Source organism: Balaenoptera physalus (genome assembly GCF_965194825.1).
Source record: "Balaenoptera physalus genome assembly, chromosome: 5".
NCBI classification, from domain to species: Eukaryota; Metazoa; Chordata; class Mammalia; order Artiodactyla; family Balaenopteridae; genus Balaenoptera; species Balaenoptera physalus.
In genome coordinates this window covers 111282428-111306526 of record NC_138884.1, presented here as the reverse complement: position 1 = coordinate 111306526, position 24099 = coordinate 111282428, and the positions used below count along the sequence as shown (strand labels likewise).

General features: G+C 38.8%; 1 long non-coding RNA gene across 1 annotated transcript in view; it reads right to left on the bottom strand.

The window, feature by feature from the left end:
* Positions 1 to 3498: 3498 nt before the first annotated feature.
* LOC309661413 overlaps positions 3499 to 24099 on the bottom strand; it is a 42736-nt gene continuing 22135 nt past the window's right edge. Inside the window, exons 1-2 of the long non-coding RNA XR_014264033.1 lie at positions 8317 to 24099; positions 3499 to 7468 (exon numbers count right to left, since the gene is read on the bottom strand). The exon at positions 8317 to 24099 is cut by the window's right edge and continues 22135 nt beyond it. This is a non-coding gene — a long non-coding RNA (uncharacterized lncRNA). The remainder of the gene's footprint in view (positions 7469 to 8316) is intronic.

The following is a 24099-nucleotide window of genomic DNA, read 5'->3' as shown; positions in this document are numbered from 1 at the left end:
AAAAGGCTCCTACAGCTTATGGACCAGGGGGTCAGAGGGAGGTAAAAAGGGGAGGGCTAAGAGTGGAAAAGCACTGAGTACTGAGGCAGAGTGGGGAAAAGTGTCTTCAAGCTTCCCCCCTCATTCTCCCTGAAGGAGGCCTTGACAGAAGTGCTTGAAAGGAAACTTGGCTTAAGGCTTCAGCTAAAGAGACCTATGAATGAAGGCACCTGGGCTAGGAATGCGAATATGCAAAAAGCATGACTGGCCAGAGGGACTTGAATCTTTGGCTGCAATTTTCACCTGGCACTGGTTGTGCCCCACGTCTGGCGTGGGGAGGGCAGCTTGGCCTGCCAGGTAAAGCCTTTATAATTGCATTAATTTCTTACAATTGTAGTGCCTTAATTTTTTTTCCAGCTTTATTGAGGTATAATTGAGAAATAAAAGTTGAATATATTTAAGATGTACAATGTGATGTTTTGCTATACATATATATTGTGAAATGATACCACAATCAAGCTAATTAATCCCTCATAGAGTTTTTTTTTGGGGTGAGATCAATTAAAATTTACTTTCTTGGCAAATTTCAAGTATATAATACAGCATTATTAGCTATAATCAGTCTACTGTGTATTAGATCTCCAAACCTTTTCATCCTGAATATCTGAAACTTTGGACCCTTTGACTAACATTTCTTCTTGTAACCACCATTCTACTCTCTGCTTCTATGAGTTCAACATTTTTAGATTCCACATGTAAGTGAGATTGTGCAGTATTTATTTTTTGGTGTATGACTTATTTCACTTAGCGTAATATCCTCCAGGTTCATCCACGTTGTTGAAAATGACAGGGTTTCCTCCCAGCTAGCTCAGTCCATAGGGTCCTTAAAATCACAAGTTCTTACCTGGGAGCTGGACTCCTCATGAACGAATTAATTAATGAGTAGAATTAGATATCTTAAAGGAGAATAAATCTAACCAACGTATATATGAAGAGGTATATACTTCCATTTAGCCATTGCAAATGGTAATAACCAGTGTTTGTGGATTTGTTAGTTATTTGGATAATAGGAAGATAAAGCAATCACCATACATTTCTATCATTACTATAAATTTTTCAACCAAACACATTTTACGTTTTTACCTGACCTAAGGTAGCATGGGAGGCCATTTGAGATTGACTCTAGCAAATGGACCACACATGCCCACTTTTAGGGGGTAGCATTTAATTGTTTAAAACTAAACTCAAGACCAATGGCAATGCTGTATTAATGTGAAAACACTAAAATGTAAAAAAAATTTGAAAACTGTAACTTAAACATCCTTTCATGAGAGACAGTCTAGAGTAGTGTTTAAGAGCGAGGCTCTAGAGCTAGGCTGGCTGGGTGTGACTCTGATAATGCTGGCTCTGACATCCATAGGCTGTGTGACTTTGGGAAAATTACTTGGCTTCTCTGTGTCTAATTTTTCTCGCCTATGAAATGGGGATAATAATAATGATGTTGATGACAATAATAACAATGTGGCTGTTTTTGAGGATTCAATGTGTTAATTTCTGTAGAGTCCTTAGGAGAAAAACTCGCATAGAGTAAGCCCTATATAAATGTTTCCTGTTTCAAGATTGCTGTGGTGTCAAGGAAGACTTCTGGCCGGAAGTCACTATCAGGCTGAGACCTGTAGGTAATGAAGTTAGCCCAGTAAAGCAGATTGTGATGGACAGGCCAGGTAGAGAGAGTGCTTAGAGCTTGAGGTGAAAAAATACAATCCACAGGTTGATTGTAGATTTCAAGGATACTGTGATGGGAGGAGCCTGAGAAGAAAGGGGGGGATGAATCTTGTATGTCAGAGGAGGGTTTAGAATTTTACCCTAAATTAGCAGATCGTTACTGAAGGAGACTGAGAAGGTCATAATTTTCCTGACTGTTTCTCACCTGCTCCTGATGCCCCAGGCTCCACCACCACAGTCATGCACTGGCGATTGACATGAGCTCTGGTTTCTCTGATATCATTTGCAGTTTCTCTCCTCTAATAAGACTCAAATTTGCGCCACTGGTTACTTCTGCCCCTAGCTACTAAAATGTGGCTTTTTCTGTGCTGTTTTTAGGCTGCCTCCCTGGCAATGGAACATGCAGCCTTGGGGCAGGGGGAAATTAAGGCTTTCAGAGTTTCTCTGCACTAAAAAATATATAGTACTTCTTATATGCAATTCAAAATAAAATTTTATTATTTTGAATTTCTGAAATAAAAATTACTCTTAAAATAAGTGTCCTAGGTGCACGATTCTAGAGAAATTTATTTAGTTATACTTATGTATTTGTTTGTTTACTTTTATTGATATAATTGACATAATACTGTAGGCATTATATTTATATATCAATTGATATATATTTATGTATTATTTGATATAGTATATATATTAATTTGATATATAATATATATATATCAATTTGACATATATTAATATATGTATATTAATAGAATTACCACCATGGTGTCAGCTAACACCTCTATCAAGTCACATTATTATCATTTCTTTTCTGTGGTCAGATCAATTAAGGTCTATTCTCTTAGATACTCTGAAGTTTATAATACAGTATCATTAACTGTAATCGCTATGCTGTAATTATATAGTTAGATCTTCAGACCTTATTCATCTTCTAGGTTGCAAATCTGTAACCTTTAAGGACATCTTCCCCACTTCCCCACCCCCCAGCCCCTGGTGACTACCATCTATGTATTATCTGCTTCTATGAATTGGGCTTTTTTAGATTGTACGTGTAAGTGATACCTTGCAGTATTTGTCTTTCTCTGACTTATGTCACTTAGCATAATGCCCCAAGGCCAATCAAGGAAGAAAAAAACACAAACAAATGGAAAGATATCCAGTGTTCATGAATCTAGAAAAGTTTATTGACCTTGAATTCCTCTCTCTTCTCTTATGCCTGCTTTGCTTGTGCCTTAACCATGTGTTTTAATTGATAGAAATGTCCGGCCAGACTTTAAGGCTTTTTTAATTACTTCAAAAGGTAATTGGACACTCCAGGCTCCAAGAAAGTAGCCTGTGGGTTGTACCTTGCAGAATCAGTGGAAGAGCAGTAGCAGAGAGAAGTAAGACTAGGTAATATGATAAAGAATATCAGCCAGTGTTTCCACGTCCACATACCTGGCAACATCCGCTTCCAGATATCCTGACTTCCTGGGTATTACCATCGATGTTATCAATGGCCGGTCCTCCCACATGTGTCCGATGTCCCATCACCAAGTCAAGAGCATTGCTTCAGCCAGTCTCCCTTCTCCCTGCGGCATACTTAAATGGTCTCTCTATCCGCATCATTCCCATCAGCACAGAAACCTTCTGCTGTGTATCTTGTCTTAAAAACAAAGCAAAAACCAAACCCAAACAAAACATTCTCTTGACCATATTCTCTCTAATAGATACCAGACCTTTTCCCTTTGAAGTAAAATTACTTGAAAAAATTGTTTTTACTTCCTGTGTCTGATTCCTCACCTCTTTCTCTCGTTTGCAGCCTTTGCCTCATCTCTCCATCCTCCTGATGTGCTCAGTGCTAAAACTGACTCAGTTGTTGACTAAAAAAAAATGCACGACCTAAAAGTTGGGAGTTATGTTTTATTTGGCGAACAAAACTGAGGACTTAAGCCCAGGACACAGCATCTCAGATAGCTCTGAGAGACTGCTCTGAAGAGGCAAGGGGGGACCCAGGATATACAGGGGTTTTCGCAACAAAGACCAGGTATCGGAACATCACAATATTGCTGTACATTAAAGAAAACCAGACATCTCAGGTTAAGGAATTTAGTGTTTTTCTATGTATGAGAAGATGCAAGAGTCTGGGCTCACTGAAATCATTCCTTTGCTCTGCATCTCAGCTCTCTGGGGCCAGTATCCTTGCCTTCTCATCCTGAGTCTTCTCAGGGTGCACTTTTGGGGGTGGGTGGCTGCAGGCGCTGACTGCTAGATGAGGGTATCCTGCCTCCATCCTGAGTTCCCTCGGGGCTCACCATTAGGAAGCTGTAATGGGATGATTTGATGGCTGCAGCATCCTTTGTTTACTGATATGGCAGGCAACATTTTTCTTTCACGCAGTGATCAGTTCTCAGTACACCTCTATTTGACCTCTCAGCACCATTTGATATAGTCAATCTCTCTCTCTTCCGTGAAAACCTTGCCTCACATGGTCTCCTACAGCTCTTTCCTGGTTTGACTTCTGTCTCCAGTGTGCTCTCTTCCCCACCCTCGTGACTCTGCTCAGGGCTCCAGTCTTAACTTGGTTCTTCTCTTCCACACTTACTCCCTTGTTGCTCTCATCCAGTCTGATGGCTTTTAAATGTCACCTGGATACTTACGGTGATGAATGATTTAAGCCCAGCCTCAGTTCTAGACTTGCACATCCAACTGTCTGCCTGAAATTTCTGCTTGGATGTCTAATTGTCAATACATATTTATCATTGCCACACCTGACCCCTGATCTCTTCTCTATGACTTACAGCTTCCCTATCTCAGTTGATGGCAATTCTACCCTTCTGGTGCTCAGGCCAGTTTTCCTGGAATTGTTTAGATTCTTTCTCTCATATCCCACATTGAAACCATTAGGGAATCCTTTTGATTCTGCCTTCAAAATATACATCTAGAATCTGGTTCTCCCCTCCTCTCCTGCTCCACCCATTTTGAACCACAATGTCCTATTGCCAGAAATACTACAATCACCTCCTAACTGGTCTCCCTGCCTTCATTAATTTCATTTCATTCATTTCATTTCATAGCCTGTCCCCCTACAGGTTATTCTCAACACTTCACTGCCAGAAGGATGCTATTAAAGATGCCATCACCCACAGTTGAAAACCCTGCAGTGGCTCCTCATCTTACACAGAGTAAAAGCCAAAGCCTTTACAATGTCTACGTGACCTGATTTCCCTGTTACTTTTCTGCTCTTATCTTCCTACTATTTTTTCACTTACTTGATCCAGCCTCATTGACCTTGATGTTTCCCAAATTCACCAGGCAGGTTTCCATCTTTGCCTTAGATCTTCCCACTGCTTGGATGGCACTTGGTCCAGGTATCCTCAGGGCTACATTCCTCTCCCCTCCAAGTCTTTGTTCAAATGTCACCTTCTAATGATCATCCTAATCCACCTATTTAAAATTGCATGTCCTGTCCTATCACCCCCACCTGGCCCTCCTGCTCTCAAGACTCCTGAGGTAGGCTGAAAAAAATCTCCCCAAGAGAGTTATTATTATTCAGGGACTTACAGGGAAGTGCTTCTTACACAATGATTCTGCAACAAGGTGTTTGCTGTCTTCAAACCCACTTTGAGGTATAGGATGACAAATTCAACAGCTTTTAGCTCATATAAAAGTAATGAGATGATCAGGGAACACTTTGCACCTGTGAAGGGCTATCTAAACGCCTCATAATAACAACATTCAAAGCTGAGCATCCTTTTAAGAGCAGTTACATTCCTCTTCTGTCTCCCATTGCATTACTCTTGTGAAAAATAAAACATTAATTATCCACCCAAGAATAGGGTGTTCAGCCTGCTGGTTGACCAGACAGATTGCTTTTACAGGGTGGTGAGGCAGCTCCACTCTGTAATACGCTGGCCTCGAAGATTCACATTCTTTTCTACCAGATTTCATCCTGGTGAAGTTTTTGACAATTTTCCACAACCAAACTGTTTCTAAACAATATATTAAATGCAAAGACATGCAAGCTCTATTGCCTACAGTTTTTTTTTTTTTGCTTTCTTACACGTAGAGGAAATCACATATCATTTGCGATTTCGTAGCCAAAAAACGGAATATGTGAGTGTGTGTGTGTGTGTGTGTGTGTGCGCGTGTGCACACGCGCACCCACACTGAATGGATTTTCAATGAATTACCACACTTCTCTTTATATAGAGTCTCCATTTGGGGGAGCTGATGGGGTTTTTAGGTGTTATTTCATTCAACCCCCTTATTACAGAGATGAGAAAACTGCCCAGAGCGGTTAAATGACTGGCCTAAGGTTATGCAATGAGTTAAAGGCACTGTTGATGGGTAATCACCAACTGTCTCTTCAACCTGAAAACTTTTAAGGTCCCTTCATGTCAGGTCTTTTGAAAAAAAAGGCTGGCAGGGCATCCTGTGATAGTCTGTTTGAAACAGTGATGGTGTTAAAATGATAAGTTGGTGGTAGAAACTGTCTTGAGTTCTGATGTGGCAAAATAATGCAGGAGTGGACTCAACCTCCCTCGCTCAGTAGCCATTGATCACCGGCATTCTCTTAGGTGGGCACTTTCTGCTGTGGCTCTTTCCAACGTTCTTTCCAACATTCTCATTATAAAAAGTTAACTGTTGTTCTGAGATTGCATATTTGCCCACGTTGGCTCAGCAGGATCTTGTTCCTGATTAAAGGGCCTGTTGCTGCCAATTCTCAGGGAAGGCGGCTGCGACTGAAGGCTTGATAATCATTTTTTATGCATCAAGGAAGGCACAAGAAGCTTCAAACCATAATCATTTCTATAAACATAGACAAGCCGTAAATTGTGACTGATACAAATTAAACTATGTTCCTCAGTAATTATATTTTAGAGATTGTGCATCACATACCCAAACACAATTTTAAACTCAGAAAACTGTAATTGCATGTTTAGTGCTTAGCACTCTTTGTAGGTTTCGCTTTGCATGAGTTATTCCAAGGAAATTGATTTCTTGGGCACATCATGAGAAGGCTCATTAGGCCATTGGCATGACTTTCCCTACATTATCATTATTCTCATCATGTCAATCGTATTCTTCTGGAGGGGGAAGTAGGGCTTCAGGCCATCATGATAAGGAGTATCCAAATCTCCCCAAATGTCCCTCTCATCTGTTGTCTTGTCTCTATCATCATTGTCACTGCCATTGTTGAGCTCTTCCATATCTCCTTTCTGGAAGAGTTTCACTGCCTCTAGTTGGTCCCCATGTCTGCAGTCTCATCCTCTGTCACAGTTTCATAATAATGTTTATTGACCATGACCTTGAGTAAAATATTACATCACAGCCCTACACACACACACACACACACACACACACACACCCCAGAGAGAAAAGTTTTACAAGTTTTACAAGGCAGTACTTATGGCTCATCTTATCATCCTTATGGACTGTGAAAGCTTTTCTAAAAGTTGTTGAGAGCATCAGGAACTTCTACAGGCATATCTGTGGAAGGTTCTGTGACGTGATCCAAAGCTGTGTTGTGGTTTGGATTTCCTCAAAATCAAACCCCTAGACAAGGATTTGGGTACCCAGTTTATTTGGAAAGTGGTCCCAGGAATCAAAAATGAGAAAATGGGAAAGTCAGAGATGGAAGGGAGGAAAGATACATGGGGTACATTAACAAGTAGGTTACAGCCATGGGAAAACGGGGCTCAGCCTTGCTGGCAGTGCTCTGAGAACCTGGAACCTGAAGCCTGAAGTTTGATGACATTAAGACATTTATCCCTGATCTCACCTTCCATTGATTAATAGATTCCCCTGGGGATGTTACAACCTACCCCCTACCATACTTCTCGGTTGCTTCTTTGTGCTTTAAAGAAAATCTCCTTGGTTGCAGAAAAGCTCTCAGGGTAAAAGCTACAGACTTGGAGCCATAGAATTGTAGGTCCTTGTGGTGAGAAGCTGCCCCCAGGAGGAAAATTCATCCTGGGCAAGCTCCGCAGTCGAGCTCAGGTGCGCTAAGCGATGTGGGACAGGACGTCAACGGTGTTTGTTACCACAAGGAAACCATATTATTACAGCATCTGCCTTTCAGTTTTTGGTGAGTTTCCACTCATAACCTACAAGGGAAAAACTGAACAAAGTTCTTTCTCTATGCTTGACCCCAATCCTCCCAAATGAGCTCTTGTTTAGTAGTCCTCTTTTGCTAAACAAAGTGAGCTTTTGCTCACACAGTGAGCTGAGGACCATTTCAGACTTAGCATGTAGCCTGACTTTAGCTGCATCAGTGCTGTCCGGCATCATCTCCACTTGGCTTTTCCCTCTTTTCTTTATAGCAATTCCACTCTCCTCTGCACTTCACATTCTAGCTGTATTGAACGGGCTCTATCGCCTAATTATTTTGTCATCTCTCTAGTCCCTTATTTTTGCATTTGGTTTTCCCTCAGCTTAGAATACTCTTTCCTTCTCTTCTGCTACCTCTTACTAATCTTTTAGGTTTCAGCTCAGATAATATTTCCTCCAGGATGCCTTCTTTGACTGCTCAGGTACAAATTAGGTTTCTCTCCCAGGCACTATCATAGCTCCCTGTGCCTCTCCCAACATATTACTATCCATTGGACTCTGTTTATCCCTGAATCTCACCTTCCATGTCACCTTCCATCCTGAATCTCACCAAACAAGCTCAGATGCTTGTTTATCTTGTCCAAAATAGATCATGCTTGCATCATGACAGTAGTGGCCCCATCTCTTATTCATCACTGTCATTTCAGCACCTAGGACAGTTTGTCTTGTGCGAGCTCACTAAATATATATTAAATGAATAAATGAATTCTCAAGCCCTAGCCCTATATTTAGCTAGATGCACAGTATTTATTTAATGAATAAATGCAAGAAACAGAGAGAGGACCCGCATCCCTGATGAAAGGAGGCTGCTAGGGGTTCCAAGTCAGCAGTATGATCAAATATGTAGACACCAGAGGCAGGGGGCTGTGATGTGTTTGTAGACAAACACATATTTGTAGATATATTTGTAGACAAGTAAAGAAGTTTGCCAAAGGAATCAATGAGAGGTTCGATTTCCTAGGTAGGCTGGAAACACATTATGGAGAGCCTTAAATACTGGGCAAGGGCGTTTGTCTGTGTTTCGTAGACGAGGATGAGTCATCAGGTAGAATGGCTACTTGTCTTCAGGACACGGTCCAAACTCATTAGGGTTGTGGTGAGTCCTCCGCGAACTGGCTCCTGCTTTCCTCTCCTTCTACGTTCCTTGTAGCACTTGATCAACACCACTTTCCCGCTTGTTAACACCCACATGCTCTCTCACTCTGTGGATGAGTTTGTGACTCACATGTAATTACTTAAACTGCCTCTGCCCGCTCTGATGAATATGGTTATTACAGGTCGACCCTAGGATGGGGTGAGCGGACAAAAAGAACAGGTGGGTACAAGAGACATGAACAAAATATTAGAAATCTGGCAAACCACAAAAGAGATCCCTTATTTCGCCTTTGGGAAACATCTCCTGCTGAGGTGTAGATTTCAGGGCTTTGTAAAATACCCATCTCTTTGCATCATGTAGCACCCCAACTTAACAAGGGAAGAAAAAGGAGGGCCTGGAGGGACCCTGGCTAGGCCCTCAGAGGACAGCCCGTGCTGCAAAGCTGTTAGCCGAGCTGGCACGCTCTGTGGAACAGATGAGCTTTTAAAAGATTCAAGTTTGGTTCAAAATTCACAACTTGTGAGTTCCAAATGGTTCTAAATTTGGCTGAATGCATTTTTTCCCGAGCCGTGTGCTACCGAGCAAGACTTAGTGACTTCATCGAGTCAGAAAAACAAAGAGTCATTACTGCTTCTAGGCCGAAATAAACTTGATGAGGACAAAAGTAGTACATTGCAAATACGACAGCAGCAGACCCTTAATTTTGTGTATTTTCCACTCAAACAGCTTTCTCTGGCATCAACAACAAAGCCATTCGTTGAAAGAACACCACCAGTTACAGGCTGACTTATAAGCAAAGTGGCACTGAGTTATCTTTCAGCTTTGTTGAACAAGCAAATTACATAGTAAATTAAATCACATTTTACTGTTCAGTTGGTATGGTGCAAATTAAGAAGTGCACTTTGATTCAACCTTGCTTCTCCTGCCTATTTCATAGACTAGATGTTCCAGTGTCAATACAGGATCATTTAGCAGAGGACTCCTGTCGATTCTGTTTTTTTGTTGTGTTTACAATTTCATTGCGAGCAGTCTACTCGGAGTAGTGTTGGCCTGATACCAAAATGCAATGCTTTGTTTGGACAGAATCTTTAGCTTCTGGTTAATTATTTAAGTGAATGATGTCTTCTTCCTTCTTTGTTGTATGTCTTCCAAGAAACCTAACCAAAGTCTTCATACACGCACATGCATTGTTGCTAATTCTAGAGGACTATAAAAGGAGTGAATTCCTGGAGACAAGTAACTGATCTCCAGGGAAGGGTGCTAGCTAGATTCCTTCTGGCACATGATGGAAGGAAAAGTGACTATTCCCTGAGTTTGACAGACCTCGGTTGAGTCTTGGCCAATATTTTAAGTCATGTGAAACTGGGCGTGTTAATTACCTTGAGATTCCATTCCTAAAAGGAGGTTATGGATGTTGCATGAAACTACTTATGTTCCAAATTTAGGGCAAAACAAGTACCCAATAAATTCCATTTCTCCTCTCTTATCAGGTCTTAATAATGATTGTTTGAAGATTTGGAAATACCCACCTTGAGTGTCCTTCCTCTTCTCAAAACAAAGTCTGTTTCAGAATGGCAAGTGTAGCTCAGTTGGTATTATTATGACAAACAGAAAAAAGGAAAAAGAAAAAATAACTGTTATTCCAGGCTTGTCAGTGTGAGGCCTAATGACACTCTTTATATATATTTTTCAGTGAAAAGGTCACATGGGTCAGCCCACATTTTGGCATGTCTGACAAATGGGTCAGTGAAGACGGGAGTGTTAATTTATTTGAATGGATGTGTGGCAATGGTACTCTGCAAAAAAACTGCTGTGCCAGGATGCTCTGTCAAAAAAATAAGAACGAACTGACAAAACCTCAAACACCCGCTAGGTACAGCCATATCCACTTGAGCTCTGTAGTCACCCTGATTCTCCTAAGTGTCCTACTTCTGGTGACTGGGAAAGATGTTTAACTCTATCCTTGCCATTCTAAGTTTTGCAAACCATTTTCCTAGAAGTCAGTGTATGCTACTTGAATTTTTTTTTTTGCAAAAACATTCTCTAACATTCCTCGGTTTAGTATTAGCTACTGTTAAAGGACACTCTTTTGCCTTATTTTGTATTTTTTTATGTTACACCACATTATATTTTATTAGTTTTCAATTTTTCTGAAACTTAGTTTGCTAATTGCTAAAAGAAAGGTGTTGAACCAGGTGCTCTGATGACCCACTGTGGCTCTAGAGGCCTCAACTTCTGTGGCAAGAGAAATCCTGTTAAATGTTTTTAAAAAGACTGGGTTCACACGTTTTATGTTTTATGTTTCACTTCAATCGAATCACCATGGATGGCGAACAAAGCTGGCCTGTCAAGAGAAAGGGAACCCAGTAAAATTGTCAACATTTAACCATTTCATTGGCCTACAGATATGGTGTTGTCATGTGATTTGACCTATAATATTGATTGAATCTCTGAATGGTGGGGTGCCAGCATAGCCTTCAAACCTCACACAGTCCTGTGAGATGTGTATATGTCAAAATTCTCTCCAATAAAATTTCTTCTAAGTATCTCAATTCTATCCACTCCTCTCCATTTCTACCAACCATCACTAATCCAACTAACTATGACAATAATCTCTTAACTGGTCTGCTGTCATCTCCTTGGGTCCTTTGCTAATTGATTCAATACAGCAGGAGGAACTTCCAAACTATAAATCTAATTGTGCTGCATTCTCTGTTTAAAACCCTGTATCCCTGCGTGGTCTTCCCTGTGTCAGAGGGTAAGTGCCAAAGCTCCTTGAAATGGTCCTTAAGGTTCTTACTCTGACATCTACCCACTCTGCCAGGCTCATTTCAAACCTTAGTTCTAATTTCAGCCACACTGGCCTTCTTTCAGATCTCTGCACTCTCCATATGCTTTCCCATTCCTAAGTCCTTTACAAATGCTACCACTTTGGGCCAGAAATCTCCTCTTTCCCCCACAGACCCCATTCCTATTCATGTTTAGGGACTCAGTTCAAGCCAGTCTTTGCCTGGGAACCCTTTATGAACTCTTGGACTGGGTTGGCACGCACTTGTAACAGGTCTTCAGGAACCGTATATTTGTATGTAGCATTTGCCCCACTTGCTCTTTCCTAGTCTGGATAATTATTTAATGAGAATCTACTTCACTCATAAGCTCTATGAAGGCAAAATTCAGGTGTGAGGTTGCCTCTGTTGTATGTCAGCAGTCATCTTCATGTGTGGTTGATGCTCAATAATGTCTCTGATATGAATGGTTAACGCACAAGAGATGGTGAGTAGAAAGAGAGGGAATCACCGCCCTTTGGAGAACTCAGGAATATTTTCTATTAACTCAGCTTCCATTTTCAGCCATTTTCGTGGTAATTTTTGTTCCTGCTCTTAACACATGAGAAGGTTTGACCAACAATACAGAACTAAAAATCACAGTATGAAATACTTCGGGAGAAACAGAGTTTCCCAAGGATTGCACTCGTTACCATCTCTTGTCTCATAATCAGATAACTTGGTGGTTTATCCTGACATTGTTCTTCTGTAATTATTTCTGTAGTGCACCCACCTCAACATGGTTGGGCTGTTGAGAGCAAATTGCATGGAACTCAGAGTCCTGTTAATTCAATAAACTTCTCTGTGACTCCTTGGAGAAAAGAAGAATGGCTTGGCCTTAGCAACAGGAAGTTTGTTCAATGACAAGGAAAGTTTTGTTTTGTTTTGTTTTGTTCCTGCCAGAGCAGGTATTAAAAAGACTGAAAAGACTTAGTTTGTCTAGTTGTGGTTTGAGGTTTTCTTTTGTTTTGTCTTGTAACATTATACTGTCTTTGTGAACATTAGAAGCCATGGATTCTGATTTGTGTACGTTGCTTTTCTAATGAGCGCATACCTAACCGTATTGAGCAATATTAACAATGACAAGGAAGAACTTTGAGAGCTGGGAAATTCAATATCTGAAAAATACAGTTACTATTAAGAATAGTTAAAAACAAGAAAGTGAGAATAAGTACCCCAGTTTTAAAAATAAGAAAATTAGGGACAGAAAGGGTAAAAATAACAACAACAACAAAACAACAATGAAAACCACTCCCAAGAGCTGAGAGGCTGCTCAGTGAGTACAAGCATAACTGGAAAGGGAACTCAGGACTTGTGACTCTTCCCGCTTTTCAATGTGGTCGTTGTTTCAGTTCAAGATTTCATATTTTCCTGATTTTTTTCCCTTAACTCATTTTTGTCTTATTAAATACATACTCTACGCATGGAATTCCACACTCTAATTGAGAGTTTGCTCATGACAGACTGAGGCTCAGAGAGGTAAAACATGTGGAATCAGGTTCCATAGGAATACATGACTGATCTGAGATTTCAGGCCACATCTTCCTGACTCCAAAGCTCCTCTATGGCAGGATGCCATGTTTTGGTCATTAATTTGTCCGCTTACTCAAACTTTATGCCAGCCACATGCCTGCAGAAATAAGTGTTACAGGTAATTTTTTCCTGCATCTCATCGTCAAATAGAGGAAAGTGGAGTAACTAAGGAGGGTAATCAAAAGTCCCAGTTTGGGGCTTCCCTGGTGGCGCAGTGGTTGAGAGTCTGCCTGCCAATGCAGGGGACACGGGTTCGAGCCCTGGTCTGGGTAGATCCCACGTGCCACGGAGCAACTAGGCCCGTGAGCCACAACTACTGAGCCTGCGCGTCTGGAGCCTGTGCTCCGCAACAGGAGAGGCCGCGATGGTGAGAGGCCCGCGCACCGTGATGAAGAGTGGCCCCCACTTGCCGCAACTGGAGAAAGCCCTCGCACAGAAACGAAGACCCAACACAGCCATAAATAAATAAATAAATAATTTTAAAAATTTAAAAAAAAAAAAAAAAAGTCCCAGTTTGCCTGGGTCTGAGGGCTTTCCTGGGACATGGAAACCATTTGCTACAACCAGGAAAGTCCCAGACAAACTAGGACAACAAACTATTAGGAAAACAAGGAGAAATGAGGGAAGTAGAAAGACCTAAATGTCCCAGACAAGAAGGGACCTAGCGTTCTTTATTATAACACACCACAAAATAAATTTTATCCTAAAGTGCATAAGAAGGCTTTGTAATATTATCAGTACTATACCCATAACTGAGCATCCATCAAACTCAAAAAGAGGAAATTGTTTCTTCCTCATGGGGAAATTCTAATTTATTGCCATGGATGCTATCAACAGTAATAAAGGAAGAACTTCCCTTCCTTATTCCAATCTTGAGTCTACCTGGCAACTTTGAGGTAAAAGAATGCAGAGATGAATGAAGCATGTCATTGTTTCTGTGTTATTGTGAAGATAGACTGAAGGAGGAAGACTAGAGATTTTAAAAATAAGAAGAGAGCTGGTTAATAATAATATTTCAAGGTATTTAAAAAGAACTGCAACTATTCTGCTTTCATTCAATCTACATTGCTTTCCTAAATCCTATGAGCTTAGTTCTATGAACATAGAATTAAGACATGTTCTCTGGTCTCAAGAACAGACTGAGGGATACCAGAATTTAATGAATAATTACAAAGTAGAGTGGTAGGTGCTAAAACAAAATCAGTGTTTGTGGAGTACCTACCACATTCACAACTCTGCATATTACATAATTCACAGCCTAACACTGGTCCTCAAGAAATTAAAGTTGGTTGGGAAACTCTTCTTCATTTTCTGGTATAAAACAGAGAATGACACAATGGCATGCAACCATAAATAGTGAATAAATCAAAGTCCAGGACTTGTGTGTGAAACCAACATATATCACACAACATGTGTATCTATATGTGTGTGTGTGTGTGTGTGTGTGTGTGTGTGTGTGTGTGTCTGTTTTCCATTGAGAGTATCAGAAAAATATCACTCAAACTGGCTTGTCCAGTAAGGAAGTAGATTATTTCTTACAGGAAGCCTAGAAGTTGAGAAGATTCCAGGCTTGGAAGGTCAGTACTCACCCAGGATTCTCTCAGGTTTCATCCTCCTCTTATATCTGCTTGATCTTCAAGTTTGCTCTCCTCATGGTTACAAGATAGCTGCCATTTCTATTCTTCTCCAAGAAAAAGAGAAAAGCTTCTGTTTGTTTCTGAAGGCTGCCATAACAAAGAACTGTAAACTAGACAGCTTTTAAAAAACAGAACTGTATTGTCTCACAGTTCTAGAGGTTAGAAGCTTGAAATCAAGGTTCCAGCAGGGTCATGCTCCCTTTGAAATTGGTAGGAAAACCCTTCCTTGCATCTTGCTTTCTTCTAGTGGTTTTCCAGTAATCTTTGGTGTTCCTTGACTTGCAGCCACGTAAGTCCAATCTCTGCCTTCCTTGTCACCTGGTGTTCACCCTATGGGTCTGTTTCTTCACATGTCTATCTTCTAATAAGGGCACCAACCATATTGGATTAGGAGTCCATCCTACTCCAGTATGACCCCATCTTAACTAATTGCATCTGCAAGGACCCTATTTCCAAATAAAGTCATATTTCAAGGTAGTGGAGTACTTCAACATATCTTTCGAGGGGCATGATTCAACCTATAACATTTTGCTCAACTGTAGAACATGAATTCTTCCCTTCAGTTCGATGGGGTTATATGTCTACTCTTAGATCAGTAATGCTCAGCATGGAATATGATGTGTATATTGGTTGGGCTAATTGGGATCCACCTCTGGAACTAAAGACGGTAGAATTTTTGAATAAAACAGGGTTCTGTTAGAAAGGAGGAAGAGAAAATAGGAATGGATGCTGAATAGATAGACAGAGTTATTACAATACATAACTATGTATGTATATATGTAAGAAAGTATAACTTTTCTTGTTATAATAAGAGGATTTTAAGGGAAGTTCCAAAACACTTAAAGTCATTAGGAATAAAGGAAATGAACAATTACCGAGGTATGTGTTAAGCTCTATATACATATTTATAGATATATTATGATTTAATTTAGCAAAGGCCCTGTGAGGTAGATGTAATAATTATCTTTTTTATATAAGAATAAATTAGGCCCATAAGAGGCAAATGAATTATCTAAAGTCACCTGGATGGTCAGTGTCAAAATCAGGATTAGAATTCATGGTTATTGGATTATCTGTCTGATGATGATCTTTATTCCGTGCTGCCTCAAGATGCAGTGAAAAGGATGTTGGAATTTTCAGTGGACTTGGGAATCATTTTTTACTTTTCTTTTCAGTTTTACATCAATCCTATGCGGACACTAGGAAACACAAATGTGAATAGTATCTACTCTTTCCTATATTTAAGATAATTGGGCATGGGGGCTACGTCAAGAGCTATGAGGGGTCTGAGATTTTACTCGACTTGCAGATTAACAAGTTAGCCTACCACACTTTCATGGAAACTCACAACAGACACACAACTAGTGGGTCAGAGACAAAAGATAGTGTATTATTCACAGCAATATCAGTAGCCTGAGTGATATTTTTCCACTGGCTTCCTTAGCCCCAGTCCCCAAAGGGTGACTAGATGAAGTGAAGGTGCTGCCTGGCTATGCAGTAGATTGTGTTCTAGAAAAGAAACCCTGGGATTGGAAAACCTCAGTTTTATATAAGGGGCTGCTGGAAATCCTGCTCAATCTTTATCATAGAAAAAGACATCATTTTTATTCCTTTGGCCAGTAAATAAATCTGCTCCAGATGGAGATACTCTCTTTTTTCCAAGGTTGTTTTTATACAAATATCCTTGAAATGAGAGTCTGGAACAAAAATACTATTTATGCCTTTGCTCAAATGGTGTTCAGAAATGTGAGAAACCCAGGGACAATGTCACCCAACAAATTAGATCTTCCCACACTATGATTTTTTTTATCATATATGTTTACTTTGAGAAGTCTAATAACCCAATGGCAAGTTCATGTCTTACAAACTTACATAGTGCAACCAATAGGTGGTTATCGCTTGATTTTGCTTAGTGACCAGGAAAGTTTTCCCAGGGCCCTTGAGATGTAGCTATTTAAGTTTTTTAAAAAAGATACAAATGAGCTTTTTTACAAAACAGAAATAGACCCACAGACATAGAAAACAAACTTATGGTTACCAAAGGCAAAAACGGGGGAGGGATAAATTAGAAGTTTGGGATTAGCATATACACACTATTATATCTAAAATAGATGACCAGCAAGGACCTACTGTATAGCACAGGGACGTATACTCAATATTTTGTAATAACTTATAAGGGAAAAGAATCTGAAAAAGAATATATATATATTCTGAAAAAGAATATATATATATACATATATATATCTTAATCACTGTTGTACCCCTGAAACTAACACAACATTGCAAATCAACTATATTTCAATTAAAAAAAAATGATTTTCTTCTTTTTACTTTTTCTATAAAAATGTGTTTATCAAAACACTGACACATGAATTTAAGATGCTACCCTCTTTTTTAAAAAATTTTTATTGGAGTATAGTTGCTTTACAATGTTGTGTTAGTTTCTACTGTACAGCAAATTGAATCAGCTATACATATACATATATCCCCTCTTTTTTGGATTTCCTTCCCATTTAGGTCACCACAGAGCACTGAGTAGAGTTCCCTGTGCTATACAGTAGGTTCTCATTAGTTATCTATTTTATACATAGTATCAACAGTGTATATATGTCAATCCCAATCTCCCAATTCATCCCACCCCACCTGCCCCCTTGGTATCCATATGTTTGTTCTCTACGTCTGTGTCTCTATTTATTTCTGCTTTGTAAATAAGATTGTCTATACAAATTTTTTCAGATTACACATATATGCGTTAATAGAGGATATTTGTTTTCCTTTTTCTGACTTACTTCACTCTGTATGACAGTCTCTAGGTTCATCCATGTCTCTACAAATGACCCAATTTCGTTCCTTTTTATGGCTGAGTAACATTCCATTGTATATATGTACAACATCTTCTCTGTTGATGGACATATGGGTTGTTTCCACATCCTGGCTATTATAAATAGTGCTGCAATGAACATTGGGGTGCATGTGTCTTTTAGAATTACGGTTTTCTCTGGGTATATGCCCAGTAGTGGGATTGCTGGGTCACATGGTAGTTCTATTTTTAGTTTTTTAAGGAACCTTCATACTGTTCCCTCAACATATTGTATCCAAAGAGCTAAAGAGTCACTCTAATGAATGTGTTGGTCTTTGTCTTGGCACATAATTGATATCTATGGGATGAATTAATAAATAAATGAATGGACGAACTGACAACTAGATCACAACTGAATCTAATTCAGTGTTTTGCTTCAGGTTGAATTTTTTCCAGCTACCTTGAATTATACATTATAATATCATGTGTGTGGCAATTGACTTTAGTAAATTTAGTAATTTTAGTAATTTTAAATTTAGTGACTTTATTAATTAAGCAAATTTAGTAATTTGACATTAGTATAAACAATGTAATGTATATATTTGCACCCGAATTAGCTTTAGTCTCTACTTAGTGGCAGTTAAATTGCTTTGGAACTGGATCAGGAACCAAGAGCACACAGTAGCTATTTACAAGTGCTTCAGATATCAGTATCAAAATTTATACAAGAGGATCCATTAATTAGCATGAGATATGTTAGAAATAATTTTTCATTGGTGAAATGAGTAGTGTTCAAAATATAAGACTGACTAGAAAAGCATCACGAGCTGCAGTGTCCTTGCATCAGTGAGGGATAGAATCCAGCAACTCAGCAACCTCATGGCCAATCATCTTCACAACGTCTGTGTCTAGAGCTGCCTTTGGCATCTTCACATATTAAAGGCCTCTCTTGCTTGATCTGATAAGAGAGATGGCTTAATCGTCTTTCAAATTATTGATAAATTATTGATGCATTAACCTCTAAGTAATCTTTTTCTCTTTTTTCTTTTTTTTTTTTTTTTTCTGTGTGCCTGAATAGACCAAGAGAGGACTGCATAAGAATAGACTGGGTCATTTTTTGGCCTTACTAATAAATTTTTTAATGTTTAGAAGAATTGGGTCTGAAGTTTATTCTTATTGTAGCACACTTTATTGTTGTCAAATTGTTAGGAAGGGGATATATAGCTTCCACCTTTTTCTAACGATGGGGGGCGGGGGTACTACTATTTCACAGATTTAAATATTTAGCAATATTTACCAAAAAATCACTAGGACAATCACTAAATGGACCATTTGCAACAACACATCTATTCAACATCTGTCTCATATGACATGAGTCAAAGTCTTCCCACGTAACCCTAGTTCTGTATTCACAGGCTTAAGGAATACTGGGCTTTAACCATCCTCATGGACATGTTTCTATAATGTTCTGGCATGAACATTCTGTTTACTACAAAGGAAGTAAACTGAAGGAAGCTCTCTGTGTGCCCTTCCAAATTCCTCTCTGTGGGTTACTGCTATTTTTTTTTTTTCTCTTTGATCGGTATTCATTCATTCATTTATTTGTTCTTCAAATATTTTTAATGCCCTGAATAAAATAAAAATACATGTCAGGTAATAGGATAAGCGCTGACTCCACAGTGATAAATAAGATATATTGGAGGCACACGCATGCACATATATAGAAAGAGAAACAGAAATAGCACTAGAGAGAGAGAGAGATTCAGAGACTGAGGGGGAAGCAATAATTACCCAATAGTGCGATATCTTTTGCCTGCAAGAGATAGTTTATGTCATCCTTTTCAATCAGAAAAAAGCAATTTCCCATCTTGAGAGAGTTATCTTCTTCCTCCACCCCCCAATCTGGTGTTGTCCTGAAATTTGTATAACATCCTAAAAATGACTCACGAAGCCTCAAGGACTAGCCTATAACTTTAACAAACATGCTTATTTCACAGATGCCAAATGATTTTTCCAGTTTAAAGCTTAAGCTCAGCAAACTATTATTTTTGAGAGACACTTAGAGCATAACAAGATTTTAAAACAGAGACAAAACTAGTTTGCCAACAGCCCCCCAGGGCCAGAATATCTGTCAGCAGAGCCGCCCACCTGCATGGCCCAGAGGCCTCATGACCCAGTTTGAAAACTGCAGCCCCTCTCTTGGTCTCTCTAGAGCTCTCATCTGCCCCTTGGAGGCCTGATTTCTTCTTCAGGCTTTTTCTGACTGTATGGCATCCAAAACCAAGCTGGGGAGGAAGAAAGCAAACCTGTATGGGGATTCCATTGGAGAGCATGGACGCAGGAGCCGGTTTTATTCACGAGCTCCCTGATGTATAAGAGGTCAGATGGGGGACCGGTATTTTCTGGAATACACTCCAAATCTACATCTTTTACTCAGCTCCTGCACTTGTGAAATGATGACAATCTGTGCATTAATTTATTCCACCAAACTTTGCTTAGCCCTCAGATGCCAGATTTTATGGACTCAAGAAATATATAGATATACACTTGAAAAGATCTGATCATGCTTTTTCTGGTTTAAAAGGGCAGTCTGAGGGAATATTTAATTCTTTTGCCTCTTTTGAAATTTAGTATCCACAGTAACAAAAATTGAGAAATCTGACTTCAATAAAAGGAAATGACCCCCTGCTCCAAAAAAACCTTATGAAGAATATGTGTCCAACATAGAAACATGTGGATGTGCTGTTACTGACATTAGTCTCTCAGGCTGTGGGCAGGGTATTGATTTCTTTCAAAATAAGTGTCACAATCCTGAAAGGCCCGTCCAATGTATCTTTGATTAGATTAATGAGATGGAGAAATATCAAGAGACTAAGGGAGAAATGGAAAATATGGTAATGGAAGTTGAATCTCATTGCCTAGATCTGTAAGAGAGGTGCTTTGGAAGGCGGAGAACACACCCACACACATACAACCCCACACCATTATTCTTTAAGTCCTCCAGGAGTGGATAAACTACTGACTATCTGGTACACACTCATGCTTACTTAAAACTCTTTTTTTTTTTTTTTGGCCTCACCGCTCAGCTTGTGGGATCTTAGTTCCCTGACCAGGGATTGAACCCTGGCCCTCAGCAGTGAGAGCACAGTTTTAACCACTAGACTGCCAGGGAATTCCCAAAACTCTTGAGCTAAGAATGGCTTTATATGTTTAAATAGTTAACAAAAAAGAACATTGCTATGGTCTGAATGTTTGCGACCCCCAGTGCAGATGTTGAAATCTTGATGCTCAATGTGATGGTATAAGGAGGCAGAGCCTTTGGGAGGTGCTTAGGTCATGAAGGTAGATATTAGTGAATGGAATTAGTGCTCTTATAAAAGAGGCTGCACAGAGTTCCCTAGTCCCTTCCGCCATGTAAGGACACAAGAAGTCTGTGACCAGGAAGAAGGACCTCACTCCATCATGCTGGCACTTTGATCTCAGACTTCCAGTCTCCAGAATTGTGAGAAATAAATGTATGTTGTTTATAAGCCACCCAGTTTATGGCATTTTGTTACAGCAGCCCAAATGGACTAAAACAAATATGAAACAGGGGCTATATGTATCCCACAAAGCCTAAAATATTTACTATCTCTACCTTAAAAAAAAAGGCTAACTAACTCCTAGCCTATTAGCCAAGGTGCGTAGATGGAGGTAAGTTTGGACTAAATAAGAGAAAAAAGGGCAATAATTATAGACTCCCAACACAAAACTTGTAATTAGGGGGTTTTATTGGAAGAATGAATGTGACTAGGAACACAGTCAAACAGGCTTAAGGAAATTACCAAAAATGAAGTGGAAAATAACCATGTTAAATATTAGTGAAAACATTACAGACAAGGAAGTTAAGCAAAGACTAACATGTATATTATTATAATAATTAATATTATTTACCACTATTTTACATTTACTAATTCACATAATTCTCACAACAACTCTGTGAAGTTGATAATTTGACACATGAAGGAAACTGAGGCATAGAGAGGTTAAGTACTTTTCCTAGGCCACATGTTCAGTAAGTAAAGAAGCATGTGTGTGACTCCATTCTCTGAACCATTCCATGATACTGTCTAGAACAACAACAAAAATATCCATATGTAGACTAAGAAAAAACCTATTTAGAATTAAATTGTAAAGCAATTATATTCCAATAAAACTTAATTTTAAAAATGTTTTAAATATAAATAAAATTAAACTAAAAACCTATTTAAAATTATAATCTACACATTGAAAAGGATCTCTGCATCCTAGAATTGGATTAGGGGAAAGAGTGTGAACAGAAAGATCAGGTAACCTACATGGTCAAATCATCTGGCTGACCTCAAACTCTTCAACAATTTTTAATGCTAGAGGCTTGTAGACTATGTACACAAAATGAAGAAAAGAAATTGCAACCCCATCATTTTTCAAGTATGAAGGCAACAGGCAGACAATTTCAATCATGAGAAGAAATCAGGAATATAACACCTGTTTCCCCTCCTTGAAAAATACTTGATGACAACAATTGGTCAAGCAAGAGACATACCACAATGAAGAACTCGCCAAAGAAGACCACATGGTGGTGGTCTGATGGTGAAATCAAATTAATTTGAATAGAAAACTCTTCCTAAACAAAGTGAGAATGTTGAATGTAGGATAGCATGTAAATAGTTTAGACCTCATTAATGTAGAAATAACATAACTAATAGAATTCAGAAGATTTTTTTGTTATAAGAAGCCAGGGCTTCTATAACCATACACCACACTGGATGGCTTGAACAATAGAAATATATTTTCTCACAATTCTAGAGGCTGGAAGTTCAAGGTTAGGGTGTTGGCAGGTTTGATTTCTTCTGAGGCCTCTCTTCTTGGCTTGTAGATGGCCACCTTCTCGCTGTGTCTTCACTTGTCTCCTCTGTGTGTACTTCCCCCCCTGGTATGTTCAAATTTTCTCTTCTTAGAAGGACACAAGTCAGCTTGAATTAGAGCCCACCTTAAAGGTCTCATTTTAACGTAATCACCTCTTTAAGAGCCTTACCTCCAAATACAGTCACACTCTGAGGTACTGGGGGTTAGGGTTTCAACGTATGAATTTTGAGGTGACACAATTTAGCCCATAACAAATACTCTATTCTCTTATAAGAATAGATATATATATATAATATACATATTATATATATGTTTAAAACAGTGTGATGCTCTAAGAATTGTAAATATCATGTAAAAACTTTTCTGAAATGTAAGGATTCCTTTAGTTTCATGAATTTATTTATATTCTACTAACTATAGGTAAGTTTAAAATAAAACTTTTTATTAGAATATGATTAGGTGAGATATGTGCATTTTTGATAAAATTATTTCTATTTACCCTCATTTCTACAAATATGCAAAGAAAGATGGCTAAAACTATGTTCACTAATTGTTGATAGAAATTATTTTAGAGATTATTATATTTGTGTTATTTGGGATGATTTTTGGTTGTCATTTCTGCTATGTTTGCTTGTATTTTTATTCTGAGGAATATGACATTATAACAAAAGTAATGGAGTTATTTAGGAATGTTTAGAACATTCTAAGAGGTATATTAAGGGCATAGCCTGTTGAGAAAGCAAAAATAAAGAAATCACAGTTTTCCTTGGAAAGTCAGGGAGGGCTTCATTGTGAAAACTAATTTGATTTGGATTTTAAGGACTGAGTAGGAATTGTACACATAAAGAAGGAAGGAGAAAATCTTAGGCTAAATAATGCCACTTTTCTAGGCAAAAAAATCTTGAAAAGTTATGCTTTTTTAGGATATGGATGACCTGTTTAAGTATATTCAGAAAGATGCTATTAGATGATATTAGAGTATAATTGCTTCACAATACTGTGTTAGTTTCTGTTGCACAACAAAGTGAATCAGCCTATACTCCAACAAAGATGTATTAAAAAAAAAGGAAAATTCATATAGAAAGAGTTAGAATGAAAATAAATGATGGACACACGAAAATACCAATGTCCTTAAAGAAAAATGTTTTTAAGTGAATACTAACATGGAGCACCATCATATCTTAAATTATGGATGAAATCTCATGAGATCTGCTAGATAACAGACAAAACTGCACCCTAGTGCTTTCAGGGACATTGTATTTTATCACAACACAATTTTAAAATAAAAAACCATGATTCAATCAAAAAAACAGATGATATTAGAAAGTTTGCATATGCTATATTAAGGAGTTTGAATTTCAGCTGATCATAGTGGGAGCCTCAGTGGAAGGTTTTAAAGTCAGAGATGTCAATATTTTAAAAATAATGGGCCAGATAATAAATATTTTCGGTCTCCCTTCAGTCTCTGTCACAGCTACTTAACTCTGCCACTGCAGCGTGAAAGCAGGCACGGACTTTGCCTGA